Source organism: Pterocles gutturalis, unplaced genomic scaffold (assembly GCF_000699245.1).
Source record: "Pterocles gutturalis isolate BGI_N339 unplaced genomic scaffold, ASM69924v1 scaffold53063, whole genome shotgun sequence".
In the NCBI taxonomy this organism is placed as follows: Eukaryota; Metazoa; Chordata; class Aves; order Pterocliformes; family Pteroclidae; genus Pterocles; species Pterocles gutturalis.
In genome coordinates, this window is record NW_010122621.1 from 319 (window position 1) to 7,262 (window position 6,944).

At 38.6% G+C, this 6,944-nt stretch overlaps 1 long non-coding RNA gene across 1 annotated transcript; it reads right to left on the reverse strand.

Annotated features, from left to right (window-relative positions):
• Window positions 1-294: 294 nt before the first annotated feature.
• LOC104464737 lies at window positions 295-4,646 on the reverse strand. Its single transcript, XR_727584.1, has 5 exons — window positions 4,557-4,646; window positions 4,316-4,345; window positions 4,182-4,234; window positions 3,997-4,092; window positions 295-386 (listed from the first exon to the last, which is right to left on the reverse strand). It is a non-coding gene; the product is annotated as an uncharacterized LOC104464737 (long non-coding RNA).
• Window positions 4,647-6,944: the final 2,298 nt, after the last annotated feature.

The following is a 6,944-nucleotide window of genomic DNA, read 5'->3' on the forward strand; positions in this document are numbered from 1 at the left end:
TTTCAGAAATCAATTCAAGAACTAGAAAGGACTAACATTTTCTGTCATAGTCATTATACAATATATCATTGTCTGTCTTTTTTATGGGAAAATCAGGTCTGGGATCCTTAATATGAATCATTAGTGACAAACAGATAAATGTTTAAGAGCAAATGTAGAAATGTTTTGAGAAAGAGGACAAACATGCATTTATTATTTTAATGGTTTTGATAACAAATGACATTTGTTATCCAAATATCCCTTCCTTCCCTTTTACCCACAATATCCCACACCCCCCAAAACACAAACTGTAATACTCACTAGACTGTACAACAGCTTGAGTCTGTGCAGAAGTGCCTGATGCTATGTTAGTCAATGCCCATGCAGCTTCAAATTGTAATGAAGGACTGTAATGAAATAATTTTGTAGTAATAAGTTGAAACATGATCTGCAGATTATTTTATGGTTCATTTCAGCATTACTAGCTGTATCCACTGAGACGCTCTACATTTAAGCAGTGCCACTGGGCTGAAAGTTTTTTTTAAAAACCCACAAGCCAGGACATTTCAGAGGAAAAGCTATAAGAAAAAAAACATTTTACATTCTTTGACCTTTTGTAACCCACCCATCATTCTGACTTCATATTAGCAATAAAAAAAAAAAAAAAAGCCGTAGTACTTCTTGAGGCATATATCAATCAGTGAAGTTGACTGCTACTCTAGACAATTATCTCCTATTATTACTATGTAGCAACCCTCATAATAAAATTTAATTATGGCTCTCTAATGGGTAACAGAGACCTCTTCACATGCAGCTGATCCAAACACCATTCATATTTGGTGAAAAAAGTGCAACTGTATTGCTGCCACTAGTAAATTTCAATAAATAAACCATGTGTGACCATAACTAGTGACAACTTCCTTCTCCAAGTGATAGAGGAGCCAACCAGGAGAGAGGGGCTACGCCGGACCTTGTTCTCGCCAACAAGGAAGGGCTGGTGGGGAATGTGGAACTCAAGGGCAGCCTGAGATGCAGCGACCATGAGATGGTGGAGTTCAAGATCCTCAAGGCACTGAGGAGGGCGCACAGCAAACTCACTACTCTGGACTTTAGGAGAGCAGAATTTGGCCTCTTCAGGGACCTGCTTGGAAGAGTCCCATGGGATAAAACCCTGGAGGGAAGAGGGGCCCAAGAAAGCTGGCTAATATTCAAGGATCACTTCCTCCAGGCTCAGGGGCGATGCATCCCAACAAAGAAGAAGGCAGGCAAAAATGCCAGGAGGCCTGCATGGATGAACAAGGGACTCCTGAGCAAACGCAAACAGAAAAAGGAAGCACACAGAGGGTGGAGGCAAGGACAGGTAGCCTGGGCACAATACAGAGACACTGTCCATGGAGCCAGACATCAGGTTAGGAAAGCTAAAGCCCAAACAGAATTAAATCTGGCCAAGGACGTTAAGGGTAACAGGAAGAACTTCTATAGGTATGTCAGCGATAAAAGGAGGACTAGGGAAAATGTGGGCCCCCTTCAGAAGAAACCGGGAGACCTAGTGATCCACGATATAGAGAAGGCTGAGGTACTTAACGAGTTGTTTACCTCAGTCTTCACTGGCAAGAGCTCAAGCTACACTGCCCAAGTTGCAGAAGGCAAAGGCAGTGACTGGGAGAAGGAAGAACTGCCAGCTGTAGGAGAAGGTTCGAGACCATCTAAAGAACCTGAAGGTGCACAAATCCATGGGACCTGATGAGATACACCCGCGGGTCCTGAGGGAACTGGCAGAGGAAGTTGCCAAACCACTATCCATCATATTAGAGAAGTCGAGGCACTCTGGTGAAGTTCTCGCAGACTAGAAAAGGGGAAACATAACCCCCATTTTTAAAAAAGGAAATAAGGAAGACCTGGGAAACTACAGGCCCATCAGTCCCACCTCTGTGCCTGGCAAGATCATGGAGCAAATCCTCCTGGAATCTATGCTAAGGCACATGGAAAACTAAGCAGGAGATTGCTGACAACTAACACGGCTTTACCAAGGGAAAATCATGCCTGATGAATTTGGTGGCCTTCTACGACACAGCCACAGCGCTGGTGGATAAAGGAAGGGCAACTGACATCATCTACCTGGACTTGTGCAAAGCCTTTGACTCAGTCCCACATGACATCCTTGTCTCTAAGTTGGAGGGACATGGATTTGACAGAAGGACCACTCGCTGGATAAGGAATTGGCTAGAGCAAGTGTAAGCTGGTATATTGGCATAAAGACATTTTTCTGCTCCATCACAGACAGGGGAAAGATCTTGCATCAGTATCGAAAGACATAATCATACCTGTATTAAAACTGTCACACTAAAGGCTGATAAAATTAGTTACAAATACTATGAAAGCTGGGGGAACATCTCTTCCAATATGTCTGTCAACTGTTGCCTATGCCAACAACAGTTCAGTAAAATAGTTTGCAATGAAAACTGTTGTTCAAGCAAATTCTGAAGTTTAGGAGCTCCAAAAGCTAAAAAAGTTTGCAGCTTATGGTGGCTAGCATAACAGTAAGGTGTCTGGCTTTGGGAGGAACAGAGAATATTTACTGTTAGGTGACAATTTTTTATTTCCACGCTTTTTTTGGGGTCTTTATCACTTATGTTTTATATCTCGCCATAGCACCTTCTTCCTTTAAGGCTTTTTTTGTGCATTAGCTTCCAAAGCATTTTAAGGTTATATTGGGGATGGGATTGGCAAACAATTAGACAGTAGGGCCCAAGATGTGTAAAAAAGGATTTGTAAAAACAAACAGTACCTGTCAGCAGCTATCTATAAAGCTTTATATTCTAGGATCGAATGTATTAAAATTCTAGTTCTAGGCTGGTCCTTCTTTTCTTGCTCTTGTGATAAGCTTTCAATTATAACAAGAACAACAGCTATAACAATCTGTTATACAAAGTCTTTGCAGAATTTACCTTTGCTAAATATTATATAGCAATCACAATTAAAACGATTGTTTAAGAAAATGTTGAATTCAATTTCAAAAGGCTTATTAAACATTTCCAAAGGTAAATCAGAAAACTCAAATTAAAAGAATTTTCACAGCACCAGACCATCTACTTCTAGAGCAGACAGGCATTCATGACCCATTTAAAGTGCTATCCTGATCTGAACATTATTGCCAGCTGCCTTCTAAGCAACTGTTTTGTTAAACAAGCTGTAAATAAAGCCACTCATGGTTCATGTTTTTTGCAACCACCAAATTATAGCCAAAATGCCAGCTTACATTTTTGAAGTTTCTAGCCTGTGTGGCTACAGAAATAACCTTGAAAACGGAAATACTGTAAATACACTTATGGTTGCCTGAGACCAAAGACAGGCTAAAACAATTACCTCAAATGTGTTAATCCCCATCTGCCTGAATAAGGGGCTCACAGTGGAATATGGCATTTTTCTTGCATGTCATGAAATTCTTGCAACTACATGCTCAATGTTCTCTACCTTCTTTACTGACACTCATTTTTCCCAATAAAGAATCATAACAGAGAGCATGCTCACTGTGTTGTACCATCACATGAGGGAGCAGTGCAGAGCCAGAAAGAAACCCACTTTGCAGTGAGAATGAAAGAAGCTAGAAACTTAAGCTAATAACCTAATGAAAAAGACGACAAGTATATTCTGGCAAAGAGAAGAGCCCTGTTCACAACCAGACATTTTCTCTGCCTTCATGCAAATACACACAGTAATTCTGGGACAGGTTTCTTAAAAACCGTTAACAAAAAGCCTGGAATATTCAAAACCAATGAGAAATTTAGTAAGGTTTTCTCCATTAGCTGGATAAACTCATGTAAGCTCTAAAAAATAAAATGACATTTCAGTAGCAGAATAAATACTCATAGAGAATTTACGGTTTATCATCATGGAATGTGATACAGTATGTCAGATTATTTGGTGCTATGAATCCTCAGTTTCATTTGAAATAATTATTTTTTTATTTGGATGCAGATTTTCAGTAAAGGTGCACATTTCTTAAAGTATACTTACTTATCATCCCTTTCTAGGCATTTTACCAGAATTGGTAAAATTCCTGATTTTATTAAGTCATCAATAGGTGGATTTCTGTCACTGGATAGGAGTTTTCTGTGAAATTAAATGTAAAAGTAAAATAAGTAACTTTCATAATGAAAAATATGTAGGAAATATATTTCCGTGTCTTTATGTTTTTTTACCTTGCAGCCTGGACCGCACTCAGTTGGATCACTGGGTTGTCACTTGTGGCGTTCTGAAAAAAAAATAACAGTAAAGACTAAAAATGCACAGAACACACACTTCTAATAAAACAAAATAGTTAAATGTAACATACCTGCAGTATAGCTTCTAGTGTTACATTTTGCTTGAAAAGAGAAAAAAAAGATTCAGTAATTTTATTATTAAATTATATCATTTTTAAACATTTAATACAATCAAACTAATCTTAACAGTGTATTAGTCATAATTTTGCTTTCAAATAACTGCAAGACTTCCAGTGTTAAAATAAAAACAGAATACACTCTTTTGAGATACCACCAAAGTTTTAAAAGTAATTCCAGCATCAATGAACTTACTGCTTTGAAGTCAGCATCAACATCAGAATCTTCTAAACTTTCTTCTTGGGGGACATTTCTTTTTTTCAAAAGATGTTCATCTCTTTTGTTCTGTAAAGGAATGATGAAAAATACAGACACTTAATGCCTATTAGTACAGGGCAATGATATAATGGCCCCTTTAAAAATAAAAGTTTAGATAAGATTCACGGTTTCTTAAAGGCATTTGTAACTACAAATAGAATTTTCAGTATTTCAACTGTAAGAATCTAGCAGATTGCTAATCACAGACAGAACTATATCAATCCATGACATTTGAATGAATTCAAGCTTATGCTCTGGGGATCAATTTTCTGACAGATATATCATACACAGCGATCTGCATGACATTAACGTTTAGCCACGCATAACAGAAATGATTTTCCAGTGTAAGATTAGTTTTCAGCTAAAACTACTTCCAAGTTCACTGGTTACATGTATTTTCAGGTGTGTAAAGTAGCATGCTCAATGTACACTGACACTTGTAATATTTCCCACTCACACTGTTAGCGAAATTTCTGACTCAAAGCAAAGCACCCTCCAGCCTTAGCTCCTTTAAGGAATTACTGAAGAAAAAAATTACCTTTTCAGTGGTAAAGCACCCATTTAACATTTCTACCCTGCTTAATTAGAATAATTGAACACCTAAAGCCCTAATTTAAAAAGAAAGCAATCAAATAATCAATTGTAGCTGTATCCAAATGCAGTTTTTTACAAATTTCAAATGTCTTAAAAGTATTATTCCACAAGCATGAAGCGGTCTTTCCTAAATTTTAGAGTTTATCTTTTGTTTGGTATGCCTAAAGTCCAATCAAAGATAGAAAGGGCAAGGAAAGATGATGATGCAGCACGTATATCTGAACACCTTTTAGTGGTTTGTCTTTTTTTTAATAAGTGCATTAAGATTTCAATCTAATGGAGCAAAATATTGACAAGATGTAACAAACAGCTGTAACACCTAAAACAAATCTATTATACTAGCAAGGAAAGGCAGGCTTTTCAGTCTTCAAACAATTATCCAATAACCAAACAGTACTGACTATAGAGATTGTATTATATCATGCTTTCCTTGTAATATATAAAAAAACCTCTACACAGAATCATGTTTTGAAGGAGTCCCCAATATTTTATTTTATTGTGCATTAGATAAAACAGCAACTACAGTTCCAAAATTTCTGTGACTTTTTAGACACTTTTTAAAAGAATTTAAAACAACTTTTCCAGCTTCAGTTTGAAAGGCTCTCAAGCAACATATTAAGATTTTCCTTCAGATAAGAGAATGCTAAAACAAACAAGCACAAAAATTAAACTGCCCTTTAACGCAGAAGACACCATTCCACAACCTTAGCATAGTTTAATTATTCTGTCAAGTCTAAGTACAGAAACTAAATCCCCAAAGAGTGCAGAAGACCACCTAGATTAGCTACGGCAGCCTCTCCAGAGCTGGACAGTAACGGCAGTGTGCTCAGAGTACATCCATACAGACAAGCACTGAAGGAATTTTTGTTGTCAAGTGTTTTTGGAGAAAAGGAAAATGGAAATGAGCACACAGTTAAATGCTGAGAAAACAGCGTTATGCAGACAAACTGCATCAGAGACAGGTACACACCGAAGGATGCACTCACCATAAAGATCTACAATATATTTCCCTTATTTTTCCACATGAAGTACTTGGCACTGTCATTTTAAGCAAAGAGCAAACATAATTCAACCCCAGTCAATCTGGCTTTGCTCAAGTACAATTTATTTTCCTGCCGATTGTCTAAACCATAGCCTATGCTTTGGCAACTGCAGGGACTGGACCTCATTTCCAGAGGCCCTCTCTCCCCAGGTGCACATCAGCTTTCTTCAGCGCACAGCTACTCCACACAACTCCCGTGGAGGAAGGGCCTCCTTCTTGCCTGGGATGAGCAGGTCCTACAAGATCAGCTGGGCTCTTATGGTAAAAAAGCCAATCCTGGGAGAACGAAATGAAGCTGGAGGAATGTCCTGATGCCTTCAGTTCTACCGTCCTTCTCTTCCCAGCCAGAGGTACCAGCACAGCTCACAGCGGTGAGCAAGTAACAAGTGCATGAACATACAGCAAAATGGATTCAGTTACGAGGGTGGCATACAGCAGCCCAGCAGACACTCCCTGTCTACTGAAAAGGTGCAGCCTGAAGTTGGAGTCTTAGGGCAGAACCATCACCAACCGTTCACTGGAGCAAGCTAAACGAGTTGTATTAAATCATTTACTGGGAAGGGCTGAGTTTCTTTGTGATTAGCAGTAAACTACTGTGGTACAAGGCAGCGTCTTCCAGTTCTGTTCTGCCTGAAGTATTCGGTTGGATTTTCTATATCTCACGCTCATAAAATTCAGGTAAAGAGCTT